This window comes from Diachasma alloeum, unplaced genomic scaffold (genome assembly GCF_001412515.2).
Source record: "Diachasma alloeum isolate Michigan unplaced genomic scaffold, Dall2.0 Dall_scaffold_00210, whole genome shotgun sequence".
NCBI classification, from domain to species: domain Eukaryota; kingdom Metazoa; phylum Arthropoda; class Insecta; order Hymenoptera; family Braconidae; genus Diachasma; species Diachasma alloeum.
Genome location: NW_021680375.1, coordinates 1,757,631 through 1,776,095, shown reverse-complemented (window position 1 = coordinate 1,776,095; position 18,465 = coordinate 1,757,631). Strand labels below are relative to the sequence as shown.

Sequence of the window (18,465 nt, the reverse complement as noted above, 5' to 3'; positions counted from 1 at the left end):
GCCAGAGGCGTAAAAGAACACAGCAACATTGATACTATCTGATTACCCTGGTCTTCTAGAGCTCGTATGAGGTGGAATTTTTTTTTTCCTCTTCAAGATGGCGTCTCACCTTCGAGGGTGAGAACAAACACGTTCCGTAGGTGCGAAGGTCAAACTCCTCCTTTTGCGGTCATCTGGTCATACGGCACACGTTCTCAATACATTAGAGGATTAAATCCTCTTGAATCACTATTAATTATGATGAATTTACTTCTTCATGCGGTTGATCGGCGGTTGGCAATATCTTCTTTTTGATTACGGGTTATTTAATCCTGGGGGAGAAATCCGTGGAAACATTATCGTGAGATATTGATCCTAAGACAACTCGAGAATAAGCCGCTAAAGGCGAAGAAATGACGATGTGTGACTTTGTGGAAAAAAAGATTTTTGGATGGTTTGATCTATACCAGGATGTATTGAATCGATCGACAAAAAAATTTATACACAAGTGTGACTCAATAATACCTATTAGCAGCCGGAATCTCAGATGTTTATTCCAAGTTTTGCGCGTATTATGGAACGCCAGATTAATTCTCATTTGAAAAATTAGAAAAACGCGAATATCGCGAAAACTTTGTATGAACGGGTATTCAGATTTTGATTGATCTTGATAGGGGGCGGCAAGACGGCAATTGAAAAAAAAATTAATTGCACCAGTAGTTTGGGAGATATGGAACAAAACAGTTTTTCACAAAAAGTTGAATATCTTCTAAACCATTTGGCCGATTTCGCCTGCCCACAATCCCATCATGTAATATCATAAGAGCTACAATCTCACCAAATTTCAACATTCTATCAAATTTTTTTCGGGAGTTATCGCGCACACAACGATTTTCTCATAAAAACTAAAAATGATGATTATTACCAAACTGTCCCCAGTTACATAGCAATATTGTGATTTGATTTGATAGATATTATCACAAGGAATATTTTGACGTCAAAAAATTTGAATTGAGTCACGTAGTTTTCCAGATATTGAGGAAAAAACATTTTTGAGGAATTGTGTATCTCGGAAACTACCCGGAAAAATTCATATCAGGATAGAATAAAAGACTGACCAGTGACACGTGACAATGATCAGTTGTGGATCAGAAATGTAACGCTTGTTCGGATTCACGCCTGATCAAAATTCTAGGATCCTATCTTTCTCAACAGTACTGGATCCGATACGGATTTAGTTGCGATTTGATTAATCAGAATAAGATCACAATTCACTCCGCCACATTGGATCCAGATACTTTATTCAGGATCTCATCAGATTTTGATCCGAAAATCTAATCATGAAATTCTGATCAGTATTGGACCTAAAATTCAGTAGCGAAGTGGTAAAGTGGTACAAGTCAATTTCAACTATTCACCAGTTTTCAATGAATATCTCGGAATCTAAGGGAGATAGTTAAATGTTCGTTATAGCCTTTTTTGTAGATCCGATTGAGAGCTACAACAAATGTAATTACGAAAATTTCGCGATCTCCCTTAGATTCCGAAATATTCCTCAAAAACTCAACTGGGAGATAAGTCGACTTAAACCGTTCTACCACTTCGCTACTGAATTGATCTAGACCCAAGCTGAGTGGAATTTCCACTTGGGACAATGAGAGAAAAAATTACTTTTGACAAAGATTATTTTCTGAATACAAAAAAAATATTTTCTTGTCAATTCCTAAAATCGTGCATTATATCTAGAATTTAATGTATTGTCAGAATTCACACTTTCCCGATCTGATTACCCATCGTCTCCAACTGAGGAATTCTTGTTTCGATTACACGACGAACACTTTCATTATCAATTCAAGGGTACAGAAAATTGCTGTCAAGTGTAATACTCTTTGTGCAAGATTTTATATAATCAAAGTCCTAATGAAAAAAGAATCCTAGATATAACGCAAACTACACGAATTTATGGGAAGGACATCATTTCTCGTTTTGAAACCGAAATTATTGACCAGGACATTTCACGGTTTTTAAAATTGACAAAGAATATTTTCTCGTATCAAGTAAACCTTCTTTATCAAAAGAATTTTTTTTCCTCAGTGTGGCGTAACCAAAGTAAAAGTAAATTTATTACTCAATAAATTTACTTTTACTTTTTAGTTTAGATGCGCCACAGATCAACCATCCTGTACCTAATTACTCCCCCTGGACTGATCTAATGACCGAGAGGAGAAAAGTGAAGTTTTTGCACAGGGGTAATTAAATATAAATCAGAGACATCTGAAGGTGATGATCACCCAGGTGTGACTGTACCCCCCCCCCCCCCCCCCNTTTTACAGTGCAACTACTTCATTTATTTTTTATTCTCCTTCCCTAATAATTCCAGGACACGAAATCCCAACGAGTAAATATAGAAGTTAAAGAATAATACATAAGAAAATAAGCGAAATGGAACAAAACAGAGCGGCGGGAAAGGAAACGTTGAGCGCCACACGGGGGCACTTGCGTTCAAATCTCCTTCTACTCCGTAACGTTCTTCTGCCTCGTTCGCTCTGTTACTATCTTATTACGGAGACTCCGCAAATGGTCTTCATCAAGGTGAAGACCGCGACCGTGTTCCGCGGGTACTGTGCTTATACTCCAATACCTCTTTCCCCCTTCCCCTCCTTACCCCTTCCTTGCCGCCGCCCCCCACCCTCCCAGCTCCCTTCCAGTGTCCATAGTCTGCGTAACAGAAAGGATTCTCGTTTTCTTTTTTTTATTTCTCTTTCATCATTCCTTTTTTTATCTCTCCCTTCTTTCTTTTCTTCTACAGCTTTTTGTTTCACTCCTTCACCTTCCAGTTGCATTTATATTCTACAAAGGTGAAGGCACTGTGGCTTTGAACTCGTTGGAGATCATTAGATGACTCCCCAGTTCCACAGAACTAGAGATACATAATTGATGTATTGAGTATTTTTGAGGTTTCAAACTTTACGAGATACATCTGAATCCCCCCCCCCCCCCCCCCCCCCNCTGGACCGACTATTTATTTGAAACTATTAGGCTAAATATGGTGAAGTGGAATGGTCTAGGTCAAGAATTTTCTTCCCCTCTGTTTAGTTGGAAAATGTGTAATGCCGGTAAATGGTATTATGGTTGGCAGTGTCTGCATCATCTTGATTTAGATTGATCATTGGAACTCTGCGGAGTAGTCGGGGAAATGGTTCATGAATAATTCCAGGGGTGAATAACTTTTTGATATCTCTAACCATCTTTATGTTTTTTTGGAGAAAAGGAATCTCATTACTTCTTGCGTCGAAGATAAATGCGGTAATGAACAACTTCACGAGGTATCCAATCCACAGTGAGTGTCCTAATTGCCATCACAATATAACGATTCTCTGTGTAATGAGCAAACTTACGATGAATCTGATCTTCCTGTGTTAAAGTTTAATACCGTTACGCGGTGGGAAAGATCTTGGCATTGGAATATATCATAATTCATACAGCCAGTGGCAAATTCTTCTTTAACTACTGAATTCAATCATTTATCCGGTTTCTTGGCTGGGTAAACATGTTGTTATTGAGTGATTTAGAAGATGTTTGGGGTGATAATGTTGGTTTTGTTGAATTATCCAATGAACTATCGCTAATTACCGGGTCGTGTTGCGTAATTAACCGTTTTCGAAGGGGTTCTACAAATCGGTGAGCGCTTTACCGTTACGAGTCTACAGCGACGAGCTGTTGGCTCTGTGATCGTTCACCCGGGGAATTAATGGAAATGATAGATGTACTTTTATGTGGTTAGTCGTGATTTTTGGGACGATGGGGGCGTACGCTGTTAGAAATTTTTGGAAATTCCGTGGAAGATATTATAGGAAATCGAATGAGAGTGACATTGAATAGGATTTAGGGAAAAAATGGCTAGGAAATTTCAGGTTTTAAGTAGAATTCGCAGAAATTCATGAGGTTTTAGTGGGAATGAGATGGAAGTTTCACAACTTGATTGAATTTTTAGGGGAACATGAATATTCAGAAACAAAATGACATGAATTTTCCAGATTTTTCTGAATTTTTACAAAATAATTGAACTGAAAAATCAAATATGTTATTGATTTCCAGATCATTTGAACAGAAAACCAATGGAATATTTGATTTTTCAATGACAAGATTTCCTGAAATTTTAGTGGAACTTGAACACGATAAAAATTTCCGGAATTGGGCACGGAAAATTCAGACGAAAATTTCCAACAGTGTATGAAATAATAGAATATGAAATAATAGATATGTATACCATCCATTTATTCGGTGAAAGTGAAGTCGAAGTACACGGTGAGAAATTTTTTAGAAAAATTCTAGTGCTAGCACGGGAAAAGAGGCGCAAAGTGACGGCCAGGAAAAAAATCCATTGTCGGCACTAGAAATTTTATTGGGGAAAAGTGAATTTTTCCCCGAATATCTATGAAAATTTCACAGAAATCCCTAGAAATTTTACCTTAACAGCACTAGAATTTTTCACAGCCGGTGGATTGTAATTTTTTCCAGTATTCATACCAGAAGTTTCCTAGAAAATTTCTCTCCGTGTAGATCGTTTAATCAATGGAATCAATTTTGATCTTTTTTTTTATTCAAATAGGATGACGATAATCAGTGGAACTAAATTTTCCAAAAGATGAAAATCAACAACCTTTTGAATGCTATGAGAATAATTTTCGAAATTCTTTCATAAATCAAATAGAAGAATGATGCTACCTCTACTAGGAAATGAATTTGAAATATCATATTTGAAGAAACCATCATCAGAAAGTTCACTTTTAAAGCAATTTACGAAAAATTCCAAGTCTACAAAAATCATCTTAGAAATCAAACAAATGTAGTACCGATCTTTCAACTTCAATGGAGTGGCTTTGGAATATTTTCAGCTATCATTGAGTCCATTTAGAGCCTGATATCTCAAGATAGCCTCGGAGTTGGAATTTTTATAAAATACCAAATTTTTATAGTGTATAATTCATCGTTACATATGATTTTCTTGAATTCAATGAAATTTCTTCTTCAATTGTGTCATATTTTCAATTTAGTTCAATATTTGATACGATTTGAACGATTACAATGCTTCCATTCTGAAGCAATAACAAAAAATAATTTAAAAAATGAAGTAAAAATTTTATGAATTAAAAAATTAATCAATTTTACGACTCGTTCGAGCGAAATTACGTTACAAAAGGGAAAAACTATTCTTTGCCTCACCTTTACTTATTCACTAAAAAAAAAATTATGGAATTAAATTTTGCTCTCGGATTATCCGCATTGTGCCGTTCATTACTCATAATTTGTTTCGCATGATCCTGTGAACAAGACGGATAGCTCCACTGGGAAAGGAGAAAGAGCACGTCACGAAAAAAAAGTAGTTACGCCCTTCCGATCCTACATATGATAGAGTAAGGTATCCTCAATCTTTTCATTTGTCCCGAATACAGTTACATTGAATTAAATATAAATACATGTGATCACCACTATACATAACGCGGAAGGTGAATACAGCGATAATCGATGATACTGACGAGAGACTCGAGCATTTGTAGATAGCAATCCTATAACATTCTCTGAGGGACAACGATATTCACACAGAGAATAAACCCTTCTTACATTGGTCAGTGAAGATCCACCTCCCGGGCAGTCCAACTCGTAAATACGCAGTTACACGCAGTGCCGTCTATCGTCGGAATATAAATTATCCATGGGGGTTCCCAGGTACGAAACCTACCCGCCTTTATTATGTACAAGTTCGCTCAGCTGTGGTTTCGCGGATAGTTATGTTTTCAGTCGATCGTTTGACAATTATAAATGGGGTGAAGCGAAAACATATCAGGGTCAATGTTGGGGGCAATACATCGATTTACCGATCGAAAGTGAAATCCTTCCGATGATTTATCGTATTTCGAGACGAAAAATTTGGTTGGTTGATGACCTGAAAATTGAATATGGCGGCCAAAAACCGCCATTTTGGTTTGTTTGTAACCTAGAAATTGAAATTTCATGAGCGGTTAACTAGGACTTTTGAGGAGAGTGACATTGATGCGATTTAAGGATATTCAAGCACTTTGGCTGTTTTTTCTCCAGTGAAATGCTTTTCTATTTTTATAGTCGTGCATCAGAACTTTCATTTCAGCTCCAATTGACTCTGAGTTTCCGGACATTTTATAATGATTTGATTATTTGAACTTTGCAGGTCAGAATTTAAATCTCGATATTGAATCGTTAGAAAACATAAAAAAAAAAAATTGAAAGTTTGCTTTTGGAGGAAGATGAAATAATTGAAAAATGGCCATTTTTGGAAATTCCAAGCATTTTCTATAAATAATTTAGAAACAATCAATTTTTCACCATAAAAATCATTTGTTTGGAATCCTAACAAATTTATTCATATTCAGAATTCATACAGAATTATGAAAAAACAATGGAAAAATTGGCAATTGATGGAAATCAAAACTGAATTTTTTGGCAGTCCAGAATCCCTAAAAATTCTGGTTTTCATCCTCAATTACCCGAATAAATCTCTTTTTTATCAATAACGGATGAATAATTTGTTTATAAATAAAATGTTGTTTACTTTTTCTCATTTTCGGTTAAAAACCGATCAAATGAACCATTGAAAACGATTGGATGAAATACTTGATCGATCAGTGTCAGAAAAAAGACTTGACTTGACTTGAGAATTTTCAGGAAAAATATTGAATTCGATTTAATGGGAAAAAGTCAATGGAATTTCAAATTTCTCTGCAAGACGGAAATTTAAAAACTTGGCAGAAATTTCAAGAAAAAGACTTTGAATTCGATTCAAGGGGAAAAAGTCAATGAAATTTCAAGTTTCTCCGAAAACAAAAAGAAATTCCGCAATTAACATGAATTTTCAAATGAAAATGAATATTCACTGCTCAATTTCCTTAAATTTTCAGGGAATTCCTTTACAACTCGTGGAATTTCAGGAGTTTTAGAAAGAATTTCCTGATAATTCAGAGGAATCGGGAAATCAACGAGAGAAATTTCCCGGAATAATTAAACTAAAATTTACATTTCCCACGGATTTTTTCATGAAATTATGAATTTTCAATGACAAAATTCCTTGAAATTTCAGTAGACATGTGACTTGTTAGAACAGACCCGTACGAGAAATTTCAGTGGAAAATTTTTAACAGTGCAGACCAAGTAGGTTTTCGGCCTAAAAGTTGCATACCCAAATTAAAAACCGATCAAGTCACTGATTTCAGCCAAACCAAATTTTTTAACTCAGTACGGCATGGATGATTCAAGTAATTTTCCACTCCAAAAAATTATGGCATAATAAACACGAATAAATGTCAAGAATCTGCTACTATATTTTAATGCATTCAGTGTATGATTTTCCTTTCTACCGCAGTTACAAGACCGACCACAGTAATACCACTATAATACCATGGTATAACCTCTACCTTCACTGTATTATTTTGATGGCAGTGCGTTCGCAATAAACCTCAGCTTCTACTTCCCTATCAGTATTCGCAAAAAAATAAATTGTAAAACACATTATCATGAAGTTGAAGATTTTCGAATTGGAAATTCAATGGGTTTTCGCTTCATTGTTCCATAATGAATGACTAAAAAAGCCAACTCAGAAGTACGTCTGGGGGGGAATTAATTTTATTCCGTGATTGTACACTTATTGCGGTACTTTCGGTCTATACTTGGAGGAATGTATGCTTCCGTAATGTCGTACGTTTTTTTTCACCCAACTACTGTCAAGTGGATGAGATATTATTTTTATTCATTAATCAACTAATTACGATGTTACGTCTAATGAACAATACTGTTAATATATTTTTATAGCTCAAATTAAAGCGAAGTTCTCGACCGTTCATTTTCGATTGCTGGAAGTAGTATCCCGGTCATAGTGATGCCGCGAGAGACTTTACGAGACAATACTTTGGAGAGATAGTCTCGGTCTCAATGAACATGGAAATCTTTAGTCTCGTCGCAGTCTCGAAATACGCAGAATCGACTCCTCCCGTGATGCCTCCGAGTCAATGTATCTCATCTCGCTCTCAAGTTTTTCGTATTTTTAATGTAAAATCTCATTTTTTGTTTCGCTTTGTCTCGTCTCGATTTTCTACATATAAAGAATGTGAAAAACTGGAAAACGAGGTGAGATAAATTGACTCGGAGTCATCACGACAGAAGTCGATACTGCGTATTTCGAGACTGAGACGACACGCATAATTGTTGCATTCATTGAGACCGAGACAATCCCTTCAAAGTACTGTCTCGTGATGTCCCCTTAAGCCTCTCGCGGCATCACTAATCGGTCAACAGCAGTCAAAATGATCACAAGAATTTACTAGACAAATTCCACGACGTTTCGAACGCTCCAGGCGCATGTTTTATTCTACATCAAGAAAGCAGGCATTACAATTCAATTGTAATCTATTGGATAACTGTAACAGAAAAGAAAATAAACCTAAAATTTGTTATTTAAAAACTAACGATAAATCCATAAGGAAACAAATCGAGAGTCCGTTGTGTGCAATCAAATGCTAGAAAGCATTGATCGAGTTAACTTCAAATGATACCACTAACTTTAAAGTCAAGAAAAATATTTAAACAGAAATATTTATTACATATTTGAATATGTTTTCGACACCTGATGATAATTCCGTTTTGACTTTAAAGTTAGTCGTATCATTTTAAGTTATGCCGGTCAATTGAGTACCAGAATTTTTGAGAATTCCTGCAATTAAAAAAACGCCTCAATGTTTTCGACTGTTCTAGAACAATCGAGAAGTCAAAAAAATTTGAGGGTTTTCCAAAGAGATTGAAAAAATTTGAGAGTGTTCTAGAAAAATCGAAAATATTGAGACATTTCCTTCGAATTTTCTCAAATTTTCTAGAAAACTCGAAAATTTCCTCTCATTTTCAAAATTCAAGAGGTTTTTCGAAATCTCTGTGAAACCAAAGAATTTTTTGGATTTCTGTAAAACTGATAATTGTTACAAATTTTGTTGAATTCTTCAGAAAACCCGAGAATTTCTTAGAATTTTCTGTAAAACCAAAGGATTTTCTAAAAAATTCTATAAAACCCGAGAATATCCTCAAACTTTGTAGAAATCTAAAAAATATTCTCGAAAAATCGAGAATATTCTAGAATTTTCCAGAAAGTTCCAAAATTTTGCCGAAAGCTGTAGAATTTTCTACGGTGCATACTAAACTCTACAAAGCAGTGCAATAACTTACAGCCTAACGCCGATTGGAGACCCTAAACTATGCAATAATAAAAATACCATTGAAATCCATTCAGTCGTTTTCGCGTGAATCGCGGCCAAAGAATGGGCAACATATTTATTATATTCAAGATAGACCGCAATTTTAGATTATTTTCTTTTCTTTCAAATACCGCTCGGTGATAATAGTCGTCCAATAGTTAACAATTGAAATAGAATGTCTGCTTTCTCGATATAGACTAAAACATGCACCTGAGGAGTGCCTTGAGCGCTCGAAACGCAATTTGTTGAGTAAATTCTTGTGATCATTTTGACTGCTGCTGACCGAAATATTTTTGTAGCCCTTCTTACCCCTCCCCCGCCGCTTCAACCACCGCCAGCTCCTGATTAACATAAAAATCTTCCGGCAATAGAACAACCTGTGAACAATTTTTCACAGCACCTCACGATGGCGTCAGTGGTTAAGTCTTCCTCTTTTATTTTGACACCCGTTAACCACAAAATAGCTTAGACTGCCGGTGCATTACTCACACACGTGGTCCAGCAACCTGTTACCGGTTACTGATTATTCGATCGTACAGACTCGTCCCATGGATAGCTGTACACACATATACACAGGTAAGCTAAACCCTTTCACACAGGTTGCAAAATTTATGGTTAGTCTCCATCGCCTAGGAGAAGAAATAAAAGATCCATATTCTCTCTGATGTGCGGTAGATTCCTTCTCTTGTAACATTGTGAAGTGTTCAACAACCCCCATTGCTCAATAGTAATAATAAATCTGGCCTCTTGAGACAATGTGCAACTAAATCTCGGGGTAAATTCGAGTGGACTCTTTCACACTTATATTCGAGTTAACACTTGTTGTTTTGGATTATTTTGTTTTTTTAGGTTGAGAAATAGGGGTGCAAAAAGACGTGAAGAATGAATGGAGGTGGCTGAGGGCAACATGAGCCAAGGTTAATGCAGACTGGTTTTGGATCCTGAGTAAGTACTTCTAGTCTCGACAGCTTGTTATACATACTTTTGTGCACAATCCGGGGATATTTTTAGATATGTTGGAGTGATAAAGGGGGCAGGAGACAGTGTAAGTTAGTGGGGTGAATATGTAGGCTAAGTGAAACAACTGTTGGTGGCCAGTTGGTCAGACTGGATTCTTACATTTTCACGTTTTTAAGGTAATTTAATAGGCCGAGGTGGAACGTAAACTCAATCACTGATTTAGCACCGATTTGCTTGCATGCGAACGGGCCATGAGATTTTTCGGTGTGATAATACTGAGAGGGTAATTGAGAGATAGTTGATGCTTCATTATTCATTACTAATTGTTGTACCAAATTCACATTGTCCATTGGAATCATCAAGTGATAACTGTACAATTTTGATAATTAATATCTCGTAAACTAAACGGCTTGAAATAATTCAAATTAATTAAAATGACTTAAATTAACGCGAATTAATTAAACATTTGGGGAATAAATTCTGATAAGACTGAGAGTGTAACAGGGATAGGTGTTGCTAATTATTCACTAATAATTATTGCATCAACTTCACACTATTAATTGGACCGAATTTTTGAGAAGATGCAGTGAATCGTTGGTCACTTTTACCCCCACGATTGTCACTTTTATTAGGTCCGTTAAGTAGCTACTTTTCTCGTAGCCATCATTTTTCCTGTGAAATCCCGGAAATTTATCATGTTTAATTTCCACGGAAATTTCAGGAAATGTTGTCATTGAAAAATTAAATATTCCATTGGGTTTCTGTTCGAATGATCTGAAAATCAAGAAAGCACTTGATTTTCCGGTTCAATTATTCCGTGAAAATTCGGAAAATTCTGAAAAATTCCGGGAAAATTTGAAAATTCATATCATTTAATTTCTGAATATTCATGTTCCATTGAAAATTCAATTAAGTTGTGAAATTTCCATCTCATCGTCACTGAAAACTCATGAATTTTCTTAAATTCTACCTAAAACTTGAAATTTTATAACCGTTGTTCCCCTAAATCGGATTCAATGTCACTCTCATGAGAATTACTACTACATTCTCCAAAGAAATTGCGAAAAATTTCTGACCGGATAATTCAGTAGCGAAATGGTAAAACGAGTTAATTTTCAATGAATATCTCTGAATCTAAGGCAGATAGAAAAATTTTTGTTATAACCTTTTCTATGGAGCACATTGAGAGCTACAAAAAAGATAGTTACGAAAATTTCGCTATCTCCCTTAAATTTGGAGACATTCTTCGAAAACTCAGCTAAGAGACAAGTCGACATAAATCGTTTTACCAATTTGCTACTGAATTAATCGTCAAATTTTGGAGGTTTCGGTGTCATCAAGTCGCCACCCTACAGCCAAAGGGGTGTAAAAGCCAAGCTTATACACACCACTTACGCCCCTTTGTCTCTTCGACGACGAAGTAATAACTATCCAATTTTAAAAATTAATTTCTCGTAAACTAAACAACTAAATTAACGAAAAATTTCGTTTAAAAAGTGCCGGTAGATCTATTCTCTGTCCAATGAAATCTCCATTGATTCGGATAAAAGCAAGTCCTCCTGACACAGTTCTAACTAATAGCCATGATTTTGTATTCCAATCTCTATTCCACTAGAAATGCATTTCATGAACTCTAACCGTTGCGTATGACCTAATAGTTATTGTACGCTTGCGCAGAGGCGATTTGAATCGTCGCGAATTTTTAACGTACGCTTTGTAGATCCGTTGCACGTATTGGTCGACTGTCTCCACATTCTTTTTTTTTCTCCTCGTTTTTTTTTCACCTGAATACATGTTACACACAACTGAGAAACGATTGGGCTTAATCGAGGGGACACGGTTGACCGGGCGATGTCACCTAACCTCTATTTCTACTATTCGGTAAATCGGTCACATTCACCGATGGTCGTTCTCACGGGCGTCATCAACGCTTACGTAAATTTTCATCTGCAGCGATAGAGATTCCGAACGGCTCCAATATTCGATGGATGAATTAACTTCTTTTTAGTTTTGCAATTGCGATGATTTAAATAATTCAATCGTTATTATTTCGTTCACAGAGAGTATATCAACATTGCGGATTGCCCACGAGACAGGGGGGAATCCTTTTTCGAGGTTCAACGAACTGAAAAAAACGTCCGAGACACTCGGGCAAATTTTACGTTAAGCATCATTGGTATTCGGCGGAGAAATAAGGTGAATGTGGCCCGCCTGTCCCCAGCAATCCGATTTTTTTGCATTCATAATATATTGAATAAGTTATAGTGTAACGAAAAAAAGTTGTGAAAATTTTTCAAGAGAATAAGACGAGTCGAGAATAAGCCCCAGAGGTGACAACAATCGATGAAATGGCGATATGTGACTTTTTAGAAAAAATTTTTTTTGGATGAATTGCTCTATTTAGGATGAATTGAATCGATCGACACCAAATTTTATACACAAGTGTGACTCAATGATACTCATTAGCAGCCACAAAATCAGATGTTTATTCCAAGTTTTACGCGTGTTATGAAACGCCACAGTAACTCTCAATTGAAAAAATTAGAAAAACGCGAATATCTCTAAAACTTTGTATGAACAGGGATTCATATTAGATTGATCTTATAGAGGGCGACAAGACGAGTATTTTGAAAAAAAAAAAAACAAATTAGTCGGACCAGTAGTTTCGGGGATATTGAACAAAACAGTTTTTCACAAAAAGTTGAGTATCTTCTAAACCACTTGTCCGATTTCGTCTACCCACAATCCCATCTTGTAGTATCATAAGAGCTACAATCTCGCCGAATTTCAACATCCTATCTAAATTTTTTCGAGAGTTATCGTGCACAGAACGATTTTCTCATAAAAACGAAAAATGCCGATTATTACCAAACTGTCCCTAGTTACCTAGTAATATTGTGATTTGATTTGATAGATATTATCACAAGGAATATTTTGACGTCAAAAAAACTCAATTCAGTCACGTAGTTTTCGAGATATTGACTGGGATACCCAAATTTGTAATATTTTATTATACTCATTATTCGTAAAAAATCAGATTATTAATTTTATATTATTGGAAAAATTGAATCAACATATTTTAAACCTTCAATAATGTAAGGGCCATATCCTTGTAATATTACGGAAATTTAATATTGATGGGGATCCCTGGATATCGAGGAAACAAAATTTTTGAGAAATTGCTGTATCTCGGAAATTACTTGATCGATTGAGTTGAAATTGCGCTCAGAAATGCTCCAAAGTAATGCCAATTGTGTAACAAAATTTCGGATTTTTAGTTGCAACTTTAGTCTTTTTTCTGTGAAGATTTATAAAAATTTTCCGAAGAATTCGCGCACACATCCAGAAACACATTTTCTAAAAATATTGGATCTTCACTAAAATTAGAAGATCGTCAAAACCAACGATTACAAAGCAAAAAAATGTATCCACTGCAACGGAGGCAACCGATCTGCATCCGATTTCGTTAATCATTCTAATGATTTATGCCAAATTTTTCTTTCATCATTTTTTGCCGTTCCACTGCGGAGATTTTTCATTTGCAATTTTTTTATTTGCGAATGCTCACGATCCTGTGGCTAACGTTCACCGATTCTCTACGGCTATTGCCTCCTTATGTTAGGATCCTCCGGGCGATTTCTTAGCCCTCCACCATATATCTTCGTCCTTCCTATCTTAGCTAAACCTCACATCCTCCTGATCTCTCATTCTCTCCCCCCATTGTAACTCTATCCTCTTTTTTCATTTTCTTATTTTTAAATCCTTTTATCGCGTGACTTTGCAATTCCACTGGACTATAGTCCGTTAATCCATTTTATTTCGACCACGTCATGATCGGAGGAGGGATTTTTGCACGGACACCGGTTACAACAATGAAGTTTATGTTTTCCTCATATCCAAAGTTGATTGTCTGTCGATAATTACGTAGAGTCATTAGGATTACTTGTCTCGTGCGCAAAATCATCCATTCTTTCTCCGACACTTCACAGTCATTCAGAAGAAAATTGGTCGCGAGTTAGAAACGATTCTTCCTTTTTATTATTTTGACCGTGATTATTGTTCCATAAAATGACATTTTTTTCCTTATATATTTATCGATTATCGATTTTTCGAAAGTTCCACGAGATCTTGAATCCCTTGCATTATTAAGCAGCATTGTCACCGATAAATGGCTCAAACACTCAAACTTTGTTTCATAAACTCAAAAGAATCCATAAAAAATAATTCATAGATTTTTCGTTCGATTATTGAAAACACTTCATTTGAGTTAAAATTCCATTTTCTTGCTAGGAACGCGGAACCTTGAGTCCATGTATTGTGATTTCAATGGACTATAGTCCGTTAATGTCTTTTATTTCTACCACATCAGGATCAGCGGAGAGATTTTTCCATTTGCACTGGTTACAATGATAAAGTTAATATTTTCTTGATATCCAGATCGACTGGTCTGTCGATAATTACTCAGAGTCATTAGGATTACTTGTGTCACGAAATCATTTAGCCGTTCTCCGACACTTCACAGTTATTCATAAGAAAATTGGCCGAGAGTTAGAAATGATTCTTCCTTTTTATTATTTTGACCATGATTATAGTTTCATAAAATGAAATTTTTTTTCCTCATATTCATCGATTATCGATTTTTCGAAAGTTCCACAAGATCTTGAATCTCTTGCGTTATTAAGCAGCATTGTCACCGATAAATGACTCGAACACTCAAACTTTGTTTCATAAACTCAAAATAATCCATAAACAATAATTCATAGATTTTTCGTTCGATTATTGAAAATACTTCATTTGAGTTGAAATTCCGCTTTCTTTCTAGGAACGCGGAACCTTGAGGCCGTGTATTGTGATTTCAATGGACTATAGTCCGTTAATGTCTTATTTCTACCACATCAGGATCAGAGGAGTGATTTTTCCATTTGCACTGGTTACAATGATAAAGTTAATATTTTCTTGATATCCGGATCGACTGGTCTGTCGATAATTACTCAGAGTCATTAGGATTACTTGTGTCACGAAATCATTTAGCCGTTCTCCGACACTTCACAGTCATTCATAAGAAAATTGGCCGAGAGTTAGAAATGATTCTTCCTTTTTATTATTTTGACCATGATTATAGTTTCATAAAATGAAATTTTTTTTCCTCATATTCATCGATTATCGATTTTTCGAAAGTTCCACAAGATCTTGAATCTCTTGCGTTATTAAGCAGCATTGTCACCGATAAATGACTCGAACACTCAAACTTTGTTTCATAAACTCAAAATAATCCATAAACAATAATTCATAGATTTTTCGTTCGATTATTGAAAATACTTCATTTGAGTTGAAATTCCGTTTTCTTTCTAGGAACGCGGAACCTTGAGGCCGTGTATTGTGATTTCAATGGACTATAGTCCGTTAATGTCTTTTTTCTACCACATCAGGATCAGAGGAGTGATTTTTCCATTTGCACTGGTTACAATGATAAAGTTAATATTTTCTTGATATCCGGATCGACTGGTCTGTCGATAATTACTCAGAGTCATTAGGATTACTTGTGTCACGAAATCATTTAGCCGTTCTCCGACACTTCACAGTCATTCATAAGAAAATTGGCCGAGAGTTAGAAATGATTCTTCCTTTTTATTATTTTGACCATGATTATAGTTTCATAAAATGAAATTTTTTTTCCTCATATTCATCGATTATCGATTTTTCGAAAGTTCCACAAGATCTTGAATCTCTTGCGTTATTAAGCAGCATTGTCACCGATAAATGACTCGAACACTCAAACTTTGTTTCATAAACTCAAAATAATCCATAAACAATAATTCATAGATTTTTCGTTCGATTATTGAAAATACTTCATTTGAGTTGAAATTCCGTTTTCTTTCTAGGAACGCGGAACCTTGAGGCCGTGTATTGTGATTTCAATGGACTATAGTCCGTTAATGTCTTTTATTTCTACCACATCAGGATCAGAGGAGTGATTTTTCCATTTGCACTGGTTACAATAATGAAGTTAATATTTTCCTCATACCCGGATTAGCTGGTCTGTCGACAATTACTCGGAGTCATCGGGATTACCTGTCTCACGCGCACAATCATTCATTCTTTCTCCGACACTCCGCAGTCATTCGTAAGAAAATAGGTCGAGAGTTAGAAATGATTGTTCTGTTTTACTAACATTTTGACCGTGATTATTGTTCCATAAAATGACATTTTTTTTTCTCGCATATTGATCGATTATCAATTCTTCGCAAGTTCCACAAGATCTTGAATCTCTTGCATTAATACACACAATTGTCACCGATAAATGATTCAAGCACTCAAATTTTGTGTCATAAAATCAAAATAATCCATAAAAAACAATTCATAGATTTTTCGTTCGATTATTGAAAATACTTCACTTGAGTAAGAATTTCATTTTCTCCCTAAGAACGCGGAACCTTCGGCCCCAGTAGCAGACAAAAGCGTCGGTAGACCGAGACAGATGATTTATTTGAATTAAATAAAGTTTATTTAATTCAAATAAACCATTTTTCTGCGTGTCTGTATTGCGATTTCACTGGACTGTAGTTCGTTAATTCATTTTTGCACAACCACTAGTTACAATAATGAAGTTAATGGTTTCCTCGTACCCGAATTTGATTATCTGTCGATAATTATGTGAAGTCATTGGGATTACTTGTCTCACGCGCAAAATCATTCATTCTTACTCCGACACTTCACAGACATTCATAAAAAAAATTGATGGAAAATTCGAAATGATTCCCGTTTACCATTTCGACCGTGATTATACTTTCCTAAAATGCAATTTTCATTCCCTCGTATATTTATCGACTATCAAATTTTTCAAAACTATCAGACGGAATTATCTACGGTTTTGTTTAATCAACTCAAAATAATCCTTAAAAACCGATTCATCGATTTTTGCCTCGATTATTGGAAATACTTCGCTCGGATAAAAAATTCATTTTTTTTCGAGGAACACTGAACCTTCGGCCCCGGTAGCAGACAAAAGCGTCGGTATGTATCTCTAGATTCCCAAAATTTACATTTCTTTCTTCTTCCGTCTGCGCCACACTACGTATTCCGTCCCCTTTCATTTTCAATAACCCTAAATGTTTGAGATCCAACGGCGAAACCCGGCTTCCCTCGATCGTCCACATCTCCTCGCTCATTTTTTTTTTTTGAATCTTAACACGACGACTCGTGCATTTTTCCTTCAACCGATGCAATGATAAATGTAACATGGCTATTTTACGCGAAAGGAGGATCCTTGCGCAGACATTACAAAAGTGAACTATTCCAGCCGATGAAGAGCAAAAAATTTTGGAAATTAATACTGAAATGATTGCGTTGATTACAATTTGATTACGACCGAATGCACTTTCTACATCATCCGAAGCCATCGATCATCAAAAATCATTCCTCCCCGATTTTCACAATTTGTCGTCACTATAATCGCAACTACAATCCTAAAAAAACATAAGAAATATGAAGTATCTCCACTTTAATACGGCTACATCACTGATTATCACAGCATCACAGGTCCACTTTATCTCACGTTTTATCAGTAAAAAAAAACAAATTCTTTCAAATTTTCTCAATCAACTTACCCGGAGCAATTCAGTTCTCCTCGTGTCCAATTAATTCTTGCGATCTTCCTCGATCCCTCCGAAATGACCCCCGTGAAAAAAAACTCCGGGTAAAAAAAATCCTTGACCACTTGTCTTCTTCCACCGACAAAAGAGAAAAAATTGAATTACTCGTTGTAAAAAAAAATTAATTAAATCAACTCTTCTCGGGTCTTACAAAAAGTGCTCGACCATTAAATATTAAATACTATGAAAAACTTCTAAAAAATGATTTTCAGTTCCTCAGTGTCGTCGGTACGGAAGCCGGCGATCGAGTGAGGCTTGTTAGGCGCGCGCGAGTCGAATAAACGTTCGGCGTGGAGATGTGCCGGGTTTCGTGAGAGCGCGTGATGCGCGCGCGGGGGAGGCTGAACTTGAAGAAGGGCGAACCACCGCGGGGGATAGAGTGTCAGGGAACTGCTTGGAATAAGGTGGGGGACAACCTTTATCTGGTGGGGTAATTTTTTTTTTATTATTACTGTAGCACCGGAGGTAAGTAGCGAAGACCTATCCAATTTATCATTCAATATTCACCTTTTATTTATTTAATCCACGGGAGATGATTTTTTTTCAGAAAAAATTAATTTTCCAAAAATGGTCGTCAAGTTGAACAACTACAAAAGTTGATC

General features: G+C 35.8%; 1 protein-coding gene across 1 annotated transcript in view; it reads right to left on the bottom strand.

Annotated features, from left to right (window-relative positions):
- LOC107036670 (mucin-2) overlaps positions 1–17,941 on the bottom strand; it is a 58,269-nt gene extending 40,328 nt beyond the window's left edge. The window contains exon 1 of the mRNA XM_015254782.1: positions 17,819–17,941. The gene's annotated coding sequence lies outside the window, so the exon portion shown is untranslated. The remainder of the gene's footprint in view (positions 1–17,818) is intronic.
- Positions 17,942–18,465: the final 524 nt, after the last annotated feature.